Source organism: Sciurus vulgaris, assembly GCF_902686455.1.
Source record: "Sciurus vulgaris genome assembly, chromosome: 5".
NCBI lineage: Eukaryota > Metazoa > Chordata > Mammalia > Rodentia > Sciuridae > Sciurus > Sciurus vulgaris.
Window position 1 is genome coordinate 26704119 of NC_136465.1, and position 13443 is coordinate 26717561.

General features: G+C 36.7%; 1 protein-coding gene and 1 pseudogene across 2 annotated transcripts in view; both read left to right on the forward strand.

The window, feature by feature from the left end:
- GALNTL6 (polypeptide N-acetylgalactosaminyltransferase like 6) overlaps positions 1 to 13443 on the forward strand; it is a 1118676-nt gene that overhangs the window by 519503 nt on the left and 585730 nt on the right. The gene's annotated exons all lie outside the window — the stretch shown is intronic.
- LOC306662166 (angiopoietin-2-like) overlaps positions 8495 to 13443 on the forward strand; it is a 75321-nt pseudogene continuing 70372 nt past the window's right edge. The window contains exons 1-2 of the transcript XR_013766648.1: positions 8495 to 8688; positions 9153 to 9273. The product of XR_013766648.1 is annotated as an angiopoietin-2-like (transcript). The remainder of the gene's footprint in view (positions 8689 to 9152; positions 9274 to 13443) is intronic.

Below are 13443 nucleotides of genomic sequence, written 5' to 3' on the forward strand. Positions count from 1 at the left end.
TTTATTAAATGCGCTCCATGAAATAAATTTCCCTCTAAGTACTGCTTTCATAGTGTCCCAGAGATTTTGATATGATGTTTCTTTGTTCTCATTTACCTCTAAGAATTTTTTAATTTCCTTCCTAATATCTTCTGTTATCCATTCATCATATAATAGCATATTGTTTAATCTCCAGATGTTGGAATAGTTTCTGTGTTTTACTCTTTCATTTATTTCTAACTTCAATCCATTATGATCTGATAGAATACATGGTAGTGTCTCTATCTTCTTGTATTTGCTAACATTAGCTTTGTGGCATAATATATGGTCTATTTTAGAGAAGGATCCATGTGCTGCTGAGAAGAAAGTGTATTCACTCTTGGTTGGATGGTGTATTCTATAAATTTCCGTTAAGTCTAAATTATTGATTGTGTTATTGAGATCTATGGTTTCTTTGTTCAATTTTTGTCTGGGAGATCTGTCCAGTGGTGAGAGAGGCATGTTAAAATCACCTAGTATTATTGTGTTATGGTCTATTTGGTTTCTGAAATTGAGAAGGATTTGTTTGACATACATGGATGAGCCACTGTTTGGGGCATAGATGTTTATGATTGTTATATCTTGCTGATGTATGCTTCCCTTAAGCAGTATGAAATGACCTTCTTTTTCCCTTCTGAATAACTTTGGTTTGAAGTCCACATTGTCTGAAATGAGGATGGATACTCCAGCTTTTTTGCTGAGTCCATGTGCATGGTATGTTTTTCCCCATCCTTTTACCTTTAGTCTATGGGTATCTTTTTCTATGAGGTGAGTCTCTTGCAGGCAACATATTGTTGGATCTTTCTTTTTAATCCAATCTGCCAGTCTGTGTCTTTTGATTGATGAATTCAGGCCATTAACATTCAGGGTTATTATTGAGATATGATTTGGTTTCCTGGTCATTTGGTTCATTTTTTAAATTTTATTTATTTATTTGTTTGACACAACTTGGCTCCTCCTTTATTTGACAATTTCTTTAGGATAATTCCTCCCTTTGCTGATTTGCTTCTTTGTTTTTCATCTCTTCCTCATGGAATATTTTGCTGAGAATGTTCTGTAATGCTGGCTTCCTTTTTGTAAATTCTTTTAGCTTTTGTTTATCATGGAAGGATTTTATTTCCTCGTCAAATTTGAAGGTAAGTTTTGCTGGGTATAAGATTCTTGGTTGGCATCCATTTTCTTTCAGGTCTTGAAAAATGTTGTTCCAGGCCCTTCTAGCTTTTAGGGTCTGGATTGAAAAATCTGCTTATATCCGAATTGGTTTCCCGCTGAATGTAATTTGGTTCTTTTCTCTCACAACCTTTAAAATTCTGTCTTTATTTTGTATGTTAGGCATTTTCATTATAATGTGCCTTGGTGTGGGTCTGTTGTGATTTTGTGTTTTTGGAGTCCTATAAGCCTCTTGAACTTGATTTTCCATTTCATTCTTCAGATTTGGAAAATTTTCTGATATTATTTCATTGAATAGATTGTTCATTCCTTTGGTTTGTTTCTCTAAGCCTTCCTCAATCCCAATAATTCTTAAATTTGGCCTTTTCATGATATCCCATCGTTCTTGTAGATTCTGTTCATGATTTCTTACCCTCTTCTCTGTTTGTTCAACTTTGTTTTCAAGGTTAAATATTTTGTCTTCAATGTCTGAGGTTCTGTCTTCCAGGTGTTCTATCCTACTGGATATGCTTTCTATGGAATTCTTAATTTGGTTTATTGTTTCCTTCATGTCAAGGATTTCTGTTTGTTTTTTTTTTCAATATCTCTAACTCTTTATTGAAATGATCTTTTGCTTCCTGTATTTGCTCTTTTAACTGTCGATTGGTGCGATCATTCAATGCCGGCATTTGCTCTTTCATCTCATCGTTTGCTTCTCTGATCATTTTAATTATGTACAATCTGTACTCCTTTTCTGTCATTTCTTCTGCCATGCTGTCATTGGGTTTTATTGTTGTAACATCTAGATTTGTTTGCAGCATTTTCTTTCTTTGTTTTCTCATATTGTTCAGGTATCAGTGGACCGCTGAGATATTGCAGATTTCCTTTATTGACTTACAATGTCCCTGAAGATTTCTATATATCCCCTCTTAGCCTTCAGTAGGCTGAAGTCTTGGAGGAAGTTGATAATGCGGTGCTCCACAAGAAATCTGCCTCTCTAGGAGTGGTGGCCTTCAGGTGGGGTATATTCCCTGCTAGTGGGCAGAAGTGCCTCCACTTGTTGACCAATGGTCATCCAAAGGGGAACTAGGCTGCGGGCTGAGGCAAGGCCTGTTTGGGCCTTTGTCTCTGGTTTTACCGTCCTTGTGGGGAAACCTCACCCGGCAGGGAAGACTCACCCGATGGGGAGGTCTCGCTGGTCAGTTCCCTCCTAGTGGTTCCCCTCAATTTACAGCTACTGCCTGGGCTGGGCTGCCTTCCTCTGCAAAGTTCCCAGGGGCCCGGCCCTACCTCCTGGGCCTGGGAACCTCACCCTTCGCAGATGAATCTCCTTAGGCTGCCTCTCCTCAGAGAATCTGCCCGCAAGCCTGGAGCCTTCGCTCTGCCCCTACGCCTATCTCTGTGCGGCTCTTCCACCAAGAAGCCTCCTAGATCCTGGGACCCTGCTCTGCACCTAATCACCTGGCTATGCAGCCCCTCCTCTGAGCAGCCACCTGGGGCCCCGTACAATCGCTCTGAGTCCCAGAGACTCGCCACACACCTCTTCCTCCAGGCAACCACCCAGTATTCCGGTGCGGTCACTAGGAGTCCAAGCAACTCACTGCATGCCTCCTCCTCCCACCAACCACCCGTAGCCCGGGGAAATCAATCACTCTGAGTCGAAATGACCCTCCCTGTTCCTCCTCCTCCCCCAGGTAACCCCCCGGGTGTTCAGGAGCGGTCACTCTGAGTGGCTCTGAATCCACATGACCCGCTGCACGCGTCCTCTGGGCAGCCGCCCGGAGCTCTGGTGCGGCCACTCGAGACCAAGCGACCCACCGCGCTCCTCCTCCAGGCAGCCGCCCTGTGTTCAGGAGCGGTCGCTTTAAGTCCAAACAACTCACCACTCGCCGTCTCCTCTGAGCAGCCACCTGGAGCGCTAATGCAGTCACTGCGAGTCCAAACGCCCTGCCATGCTCCTCCTCCTCCTCCTCCTACTCCTCCGGGCAGGCCCCGGTGTTCAGAAGTGGTCTGAGTCCAAACAGCTCGCCATGCAGCCCCTCCTCTGGCAACCGCCTGTAGCTCTGGTGCAGTCACTACGAATCCAAGCGGCCACGTTCCTCCTCCTCCTCCTCAGGGCAGGCCCCGGTGTCCTGAGTCCACACAGCTCTCCTCGCCACTCCTCCCCTAGGCAGCCTCTGGAGCCCCAGTGGTGGCTCCGAGTCCCAGCGCTGTGCTGTTCGGCCTCCTCTCCAATGCTCCCAGTTGTCCGAGTTCACTGCTCCCACGGGGGGAGGGGCCTCGTGTATCCAGGTCACTCTCCTCGTAGTGAAAGGACAGGATGTAGACCTCCATGGCCGGGCCAGCCGGCCGGCGGAGGGCAAGCCCAGAATTGTTGATTCTACAAAGCATTCGACAATAGAAATTCCCCAAAGGAAAATCATATTACAAAATGTCACTATCTTTATAACAATTCTAAAATTATGAGTGAACTAATAGTCAATGTATGCCCTAAGCGGTCCCTACAACAACCAACACTGTTCCCTGGTTAAGACTTAATACCCATAAGTTCATGTTTCCATAGAAAGGTTTTGTACAATAGTTATATCACATACAGACAAAACTGTAGATTTATAAATAATACATGCAAATATTTTTTAAAAAGTATAACTTTATTAAGGTTGAACAGGAAAGTTATGGACCTCTTTGTTTTTGTTTTTAATTTAATCAGAATTCTTTAAACATGATATTAATATTATTTTATAATGTCACATTGCTATCATGCAACCTTTAAAAAATTCTATCTTACATTTGTTAATATGTACTAATTTTCTTTTGAAGATATTATTTTTGAGGTAATGATATTTAGCAATTTTAGCTTTTTATTTTCTAAAGTAAAATATCTTCTGAGTTATAACACCTTAAAAAATGGTGATGACTAAGTATATTGTATTTCCTCTAAAAAAGTTAAGCAAGATGATTTAGTATAGTTCTTTAAAAACAAGGAATAATACCTGTACTTCCAATTTCTAGGATAATTATTGATAGAAGATGTGAAGTGCTGCAAATTTAAAGAGGGACAAATAACAAAAAATCCTATGAAATGAGCTAAGATTTTTTAAAAAACCAAGATTTAATATTTAATCATAAATATAATTCTGCAAAATAACCTACATCATTAATTGTTAATACACAACATGAAACAGCCTCCCTGGTGTGAAAGGTGGAAGATGGATCCACAAACATTTGGAATTAGCTACAGGATTCTCTGATTTCACTCATAGGCAAACTAGCTAAAGAGGTAAAATCAGTGTGCACAGGCTCAGAAAGTGGCTAAACTGCCCCAGTACCCTTCCCACTATTTCAAGCCTCATGGGATCTCTGTGCTTGCCAACCCTTTGTCAACTTCAGGAGACTCCTGCCCTCATACCAAACACTGTGTATCTTGACTATGTACATTTTTTTTTTCGTGTATTAACTATAAAACACTGTCATCAGCTTCTCCACCTCCCACCTTCACGAAAGTTGAGATGCCAAGGGTTTTCCCTAAGACTTTACATTTCCATATTGCTAGAAAATCTGTTTTCTTCAACTCTAAAGCCTGAGTAACTACCATCACTGTTTTCTTTTACCTAGTCCCAATTCACTATCTTTATCCTTCATGTTTTATTTACTGATTTATTCACTGTAGCAAGAACATTTAGCATGAGATCTACTACTTTCAAGTTTATAATATTTTACATGACAAGAAAGAATGTATCAATTCCAAAAGGACAACTACCGCTACAGCTTCTAATAATTTTTGTGGAAATGCAAAACACATGAGGTTCTTCTCAAAATAGGAGATGGTCCCCACTCAATGCCCAAACCCAGAGAGATATTTCTCCTTACTTGAGTTCTCAATAAAATAACTCACCTGAGTAATTATGTTTATGACAACTTTGAATGCAACCATAGCTCTTTGAACAAACTTGTAGTCCTACCTTCTAGGGAATGTGAGATATTTCAGTAGAAATATCTTATTAGGTCTTGAATGAAGAAATACCAAGTATTGAGAGAAAGACAAGGTGCTGCTTTATTTTATGTAATTTTCAATATGTTCCAAAGAACATTTTAAGAAAAGAAAATTTTAACATTGAGCCCTTAATTGAAAGCAATAAATATCTTCCATTGCATTTTAACTGCACACTTTTAAGTTTACTTAAAAAAAATCCATCATTTGAAATAGATAAACATAATTTATAAACTTAAAATAACACATAATTTGTCTTTCAAATCCATATTTTAATACAGATGCATTTCCCGACAGCATATCTGTTGTACAATTACCAACAGAATAAGAAAGTTTGGGTAGGCATAGATGTAAATTTGAGATGGAATTAGTGTGTGATGGACATGTACTTAGGTGTACCTATACCTCTGCTCCTTTGAGAGAGATATTCTTAGTGCTTGTGTGTGAATCTTAGAAATTATAGTATTTAATGGATTTCTGAATAGTTATAAATGCTCTTCCCGGGTCTTCATATGAACTCATTTTAGTGCATTAATGTTAATTCTTTCACATTAGAGTCACATTAGATGGTAATAGAAATTAGTTGATATCCTTGATACCGTGAGAGGATGAAGATAAAAGCGTTACTGGAATTTTAGGGAATGATTTCGAGGGCATTATTTTACCTTGCAGCTTTAATGTCGAAGTCCATGATCTTTGAAGCACTGGGAGTCACATACTCATTTTTCACAAGTTCAAAAACCTTTTTAGTAATCATATGCATGTAAGAGTTTAAATGATTCACCTCATGTAGGATTCAGGTTTGTAGAAAACAAAAATGAATTCAATGGTCCTGAAAATAATCTCTTATTCTATCTTTTCCAAATATGATTGTAGTCAGTGTGTATACACTAAGTAACTTCCATTTTACTTTCAGATTTTTCTACCTTTATTGGGCTATTGGTCAATCTTTTTTCTACTCTTCTTTAACTGCATGCCAACCATTTCCTCATCATTTTATGACTAAAACAACATACTTTTGTGAAATTACTGCACCACACATTCTTAGTATGATAGTAAAATATTTTCACATGAAAAACAATTTCTAGCTGCTAATATTACATATTTTATGGAGAGAATTAGGAAATGAATGGAATCTTCTTAAATTACAATAACAGAACAGGAACAAAAGAGTTAATTCTTAAAAACAATTAGTGCTACCAGGTGCTGCCCTGCCTGTAATCCCAGCAGCTTGGGAGGCTGAGGTAGGAGGATCATGAGTTTAAAGCCAGCCTCAGCAGAAGTAAGATCCTAAGCAATTCAGTGAGACCCTGTCTCTAAATAAAATACAAAAGAGGGCTGGGATGTAGCTCAGTGGTCAAGTACCCCTGGGTTTTCAATCCTGGTACCTTCCCCCCAAAATTAGTGCTGACTCAAGAATTGATCCTGACTGATGTTAAAATTTGCTGTCAAAAAGATATCAAGGATATTGATATTTATTAATAGAATGAGGAAATACTTAAATGGCATTTATGAAGGAATTGGTTGATGATAAAGTACTCTCAAGTTTTCATATCCTGTTCTAGACATCCTTGTCCATGTCAAGGGGTGCAAGAAATGCTTAAATCTGAACCACTAAAGGTTGGCTCTATCCTTTTCAACATGAGGTTTATTACTTGAGCTCTGTGTCAAACTAAAAGAAAGAAACTGACAATCATAAGTCAGGGCCTATGTTATTTATCATAAGGTAAACCATGAAGTGGTTTCTTATAATTTGGAATAACCTACACATCTGGCAAAAAGGCAGATTCAATAAACTATGATTCAATAAACTATGGTATATCAATTCAACAAATGTATTCGATTTCCAAAAATTTTGTAGAAGTAAATTTAGTGAAGCAGAAACAGAATTATGCTAATTTGATAAATATTTGTTTAAGTTATTTTCATGGCTATCCTGACATTGCTAGTGCTTTTTATTTTATTTTTTATTTTAATATTTTTTTTTATTTGTAGGTGGACAGTATCTTTAATTTTTATTTATTTATTTTTATGTGGTGCTGAGGATCAAACCCAGTGCTTCAGACATGCAAGGCAAGCACTCTACCACTGAGCTCCAGCTCCAGTCTTATTTTATTTTCCTTATGGACAAGCTGACTTAAGAAATTTAGAGGTTAAATTCCAAAAAGATTATGTCATCTTACTTCCATATAAATTCAAATCAAACAATAGTTAAATTATCATAAGAAAAACATCAATATTTTAATTATCTCCTAATAATAGCTTCTATGATTTTTTTGGGAAAAAAATTTAAACTATTTTTTAATATATATTTCCTACTATTACCTTTTAAATGGTTGGAACATATAGTTAATCTTTCTACTGGGTCATAGAACATACAAAGCAAATATGTTTTATATATGGAGTTAATATGAAATAATTATTTATATCATCATGAATTAAATAAAGGAATTCATTTTAGCAATAAAATAGCTACCCGCATATATAGTTGTATGTAGATTAATAACTATGAGAACATATTATAGAGTTAACTCAAATCAAAATATTGTGCAAGCTTTTTATTTTCTTGCCCTAAATCTGTTTGCACTAGTAGTTCTACTCAATTTTGATCAAGAAATTTCTCTTTTTATTTGAATATAAATATGTGAAGATCTTGCTTTTCTCATCTACTCCTGTGTGTTTTTTTCTCAGACTTTTAAATAAGCCAGCCAGCTCCAACTGATTTAACCATTTCACTTTTTCTGACTATTATTGCAGCCTCAACAGTACCACAACAGGTTCTTAAAAGTCCTACATACGTACCTTTCAAAACTGTAGGATATGGAAAAAAATCTCAGTTGTGCTCATTGGAGCTCCCCATCCTCAATTGTCACCTTTTTTTCCTGTGACTGTCACCTGGGTCTAACAAATATGTGTGCTTTGGTTCTTTGGAGGTTCTTGGTAGTATTAGTAAGTGCTAAATGAAGATCTAAGCTCAGCAAGAGTTTCTCTGGCACTTATAGAATACTTGCATTATAACACTATCATTAACCTCTCAAGAAAATGAATTCAAATCAATTTTAATTTAAAAAAATTGATTTGCTACCATAATTTTATCAATATGGACAAAATATACTAGGAAACCATCAAAACATATATTGATAAAATGATGAATCTACATCATCATATAATGATAAGGAAGGGACAATAGATTGTTATCTGAGATAACTGTGGTATTATAGATGAACAAAGCCAACAACTATGATGTGTCTTAAAATGTAAGAGGAGACTCCAGACACGGAGTTCAGAAGGTGAAGGACTTTGTGATAACTTCTTGGAGGTGGTGTCAGCCCCTAAATGGAGGAGCCCCAAAGCAGAGACACAGAGATGAGACGAAAGCAAAACCCACAGAAAGAACCTGAGCAGGTATTGATAGGAGGTGGGGAATGTGAGCGGAAGGATATGCAGGGCAGCCCAGCACCAGTGACCCAACAGTGGGTGCTTCCTAGGCACATCCTCTCTGTCAACAGCCTCCAGTGCCTTTCTGTTCAGTAAGAATGGCAGACCTGCATTTCACAGGAGAACTCTCTTTTCTGTGAAACGAAAGTGAAGTGCAAAAACATTTCACAGCAAATGATGAATGAGACAATCGGGAACAAAATCATCTAGCACAAATAGAGAAGATAGGAAGAAAGTGAATCCAATCTATCTTTTTGTTGTGTTGGTGACATAGAGAAAGGTGACTGTGCTCGGGTCTCTTGTCTTTTCAGAAAGTTCCATTCTTCTATATTAACTTCCATTTTCTTTCATTTGTGTTGTTTCCATGACACGAACAATAAACCCTATAACAAACAAGCACACACTCATTCACATTTGGGAAAGATGTGAAAATCCCATAGAACTTTGTCCTTTTCTTCAAAATAACCTCAGCTTCTGTGTGGTTTTGCTGCTCGAAATCTACTATTAACCAATTGTACTGTCCATTAATATTATTTTTAAACTATTTTTATTCCAGGAAAGGAGAAAATGAAGTTCAATATTCCGTACAACATCCAGAATCTAGTCTTCAAGGTGCTGACTTTTCTCTGGTTATTTCTACTGGAGTCAAGTTACACATTGTTTTGCTCTTGTACAGAGTATTTCTCACTTTATAAAACTTCCCAGTCCCTGCAAATATTTTTAAATTATGAAAAAGTTTATTTCTCTTTTATAACATCTCATTTTTGAAAACAACTTTGATGTTAATTTTTAACTTTCAGTGCTTTCCTATAAACTTAGGACCTCAGTGAGATATGCACAAATTCTTTTAACACGTTTTTACAGAGAAACTGCTTTTTGCAAGTTGTCTCATGGACTGAATTAAATCGTTCAGTTAAATCAACAAATACTTTAGAAACAGACTCATGGAAATGGAAAGGATGGTGTGTACCTGGAATTTTTATTTGTTTCTGAAGTGAAATCCAGTGAAGAATCCGTTTAACCCTGTAGTATTAACTGTATACCTTCTTGGCTTCTGGAGGAGAGGATGCTTATTATCAGACTCAGCAGCCAATTTTCAGACATGAACATTCTCTTTGCATCATACTTCTTATTTAGTTTAACAAAACTAACAAAAAGTACTTGCTAATGATACTTCCATTTCACGTGAAACATTTTTCATAAAACATGCCATTTCATTGTAGTCTGTGCTCTCCAGGAAGGGTAATTTTTTAAAACTCTCATATATTATGAGAGCTTTAGGTTTTGTTTTAAGTTATTTACCTGGCTTAGTGCAGTGTACTTAATGCTGTGATTTTCTCCCTGTGATTACTAAGATGATTTTCCCCTCTATTCTTGAAATTGAATCTATGTTCAACTAGTAGGCTCGGTGCTCTCCACAGAATGATTTATAAACCTGTCATTTTAAAAGATACCATGGAAAATCTTTCAGCGAGGGCCAAGGCACTGCTCCATCCTGTAACATAATTTCTACTATCTAAACACACTGAAAGCATAATTTAAAATCTAAAGCAGCTAACTGCCATTGTTGGAAAGGTAGAGAATATAATTTTTAAAGATAAAAACATTCCAGATATTAAAATGCTACCCTGTTTCTTCAATTAAACTGTGCTATGGCATTGGAGACTAGTATGCCACCAAATACAAGGGTTTCAACAAGATGAATATTTTCTAATTGCCATAGAAATATTTCTAATTTTATGAAAAAAAAAATCACCTCTCCATAACACTCAGGAGTACAAATGAGCACCTCTTTTACCAACAAAGGGAACACATCCCCAAAACTGACTGACTGGTTGTTGATGTGGTAATATCCAAAAATAATGGGGGGAATATATAGGCAGACGTTGAGGGGAAAGAAATAAGAGTTAATTATTTTTACTATACAGAATAATGAATAAATTCAGATCAGCACATCTTAGAAAATGTTCCAAGTTATTATACTATAGCATAACTCTCCAACATTTAAAATGAGACACTTGTTTTCAGAATTAATTTTGTCAGGTTTAGTGCCATAAAGAGCTTAATTAGTCAACATCTTTGAATAATTTGTAGAATGTAATGAGAGAGTGCAGCACTCATGACAATGGAAATCACAAAGTCCAGTACACCTCTTACAGACCTGGCATTTACTCTCACCTAAGCAGATTTTTAGAATCTTATCACCTCAACCCAAAGGGCATTTGGAAACTTCAGAATGGCATCTTTTTGTACCAGGTCAACATTCACACTTATTGCTAGACTTTAGTAAGGAGTTTCTTATAATTTGAATGTGGTGTTCCACAAAAGCTCACGTATGAGACAATGCAAGAATGTTCATAAGTGAAGCAATTAGAGTCTAAGTATTGTAACCTAATCAGTGAATTAATCCACTGATGTGGATTAACTGGATGATAACTATAGGCAGGTAGAAGTAGGTGGAGGAGGTACATCACTGGGGCATGACTTCAGGATTTACATTTTGTCCTGGAGAGCAGAGTTCTGTGTCTTTCTGCTTCTTGCTTGCTATGTCCTGAGAGCTGCTTCCTTCTGCCACATGCTTCTACCATGATACTCTGCCTCACCTCAGGCCCAGAGCTATGCAGGCAGTAGGCTGACCATGAACTGAACCTCTGAAATTGTGAGCCCTGAAATAAATGTCCTCCTTTAAACTTGTTCTTGTCGGGTCTTTTGGTCACAGTGGTGAACAAGCTGACTAAAACAGAGCCATATACCATTAATTTTATTCTTAGTTATTCCTTTTGGGAACGTATAACAATCCAAGCCATAGATCAAATAAAACACAGGTATATTTAGCAATACATACCATGAAGAGAACTGATTGAATGCCTTTAAGGAGTTCCTACTATTTCATGAACTAATTCATCAAATAAAATTAAAAATAAACCAATTAATTCAGAATTTGACAAAGAAGTTTTTTCCTACTCTTTGAATAACAAAAAATTGCTTGAAGGAATTAAATTTCATAAAACTACAATTGAACTGAATATCATGAGTGTGCAAAATATACACCATCTTTAGTAGGTCAAAAACACCTATGGGTTGAACAAAACATACTTTCACAGAGATGAACACACTCACATACCAGTGTTAAACATTGCACACTTTATAGATCAAGGAATCTACACTGGATTTAGTAGAGCATTGATCTGAATTTAAAAAGTGACCCTGTGGGAGGAAAGGTGTACTTCTATCCCAAACTCACTGATTCATGATGACATTTTTTAAATCCATTGTCTTTTGGAAAATTAATTATTTTGGAAATCTATTGCACTTCATATATGCCCTCAATTTAACACAGAGAAACACACCCTCAATAATCAAAAGTAAGTTTGCCAGGTAGAATTCTCCAGTTTAACTGAGTGTCTTGTATTTTATTTTCTAAACCTGGCAGCTCTTCTCTAAAACTCCTACCAACTACCTCTCCCAATGATTATTGTACCTAGTGGATAGAGTGCTCAAGATTCTAAAATCAATGAGAAGGAGGGACTAACAACAGCTATTATAACGTCTTATAGATACTGAATATCTAGTGCCGAAAAACCATATAAACTAAATGATAGCTCATTACTCTGCTTTAACCTAATTTGAATCTTATTCAATTCTCATGTGTCTTGACTAGAAAATAATTTAGTTCAAAATGAAAATTTTTATTCCTTCTTGTTATGTTTTTAGCTTCTGACTTCTATCATAAAAGCTTAAATGGCCAAGGCCTGAGCTTACTATAAAATATTCTGTACATAAATCTTGGCTTTCCTCTTTAATTTATAAAAATTATGACCATTATGAAACTCTTCTTGAATATACAGAAATATTCAATGTTTTAATTAGACTTACTTTACTTAAGTGTTAAAGGAAGCAATGGGCCTGAGACTGCCCGGGCACTAATAGTACATAATATAGCCAATTGCAAATAGCAGTCTAATTTGTTGATTTCAAGTGAAGTGTAATTATATTGCTTCATTTGCTGAGCAAATCATATGAGAGTTTCTCTAAATCAGCCTGATTGTGTAATGAAGAGCTAATTACAAACAGCAGTGTTCTTGCAGTAAATTTATTGTAAGTGCTAATGCCAGGTTGGCTCCATTGTGACAATGGCTCATTAGTACATTAACAAAAGCAACTGTGGGAACATGCCCAAAACAGGGCTCCCGGTCTCTCGGTTCCCGAAGCTGCAATGATTACATCCTTCAACATATAATTACCAAGAAAATGGTGTTTGATTTAGGTTTTGGCAAATTTTTAAAAAGAACTAAAGGACATTTTTAGAGCAAAATAAAATGGTTTGGAAAGCCTTCTTGTCAGGCGTAATGTGTGCTTCATTACACCAGGTGTGCCCTGAAAACCTAATTTAACCAGGGGCACTTTTAGATGCTCGACCATTTTTGACGACCGATTCTGACATCTCATGATCCAAATGGAATCTGACATATATGTCTATGAAGGATAGATTCATGCTTCTCTTGCATTTTGGTGATATTAGTAAAGGGAACGCCTGCTAAGTAAACAGAATAAAAGATTCATAACTACAGAAGTTCTGTGTTACCTACCATCTTTAGAGTATCCCAAAGTACTCATTAATCTCTTCCTTTGATTTCCTTGATGATCAAAGATTTTCTTTCTCTATTTGTTCTAATGTAGCACTTTAAAATGCACTTTTCTAGAATCATTAACAGCTCAGTACGTCAGTTCATGATTTTTGGTGTGATATCCATAAACAAGCCTCCTCCCAAAGACATCAATGGTACTGGGTTTGCAACTGACAGGCTATGGTCAGTTCTCAAAGCAGTTCTGTAAACTGATGTCAT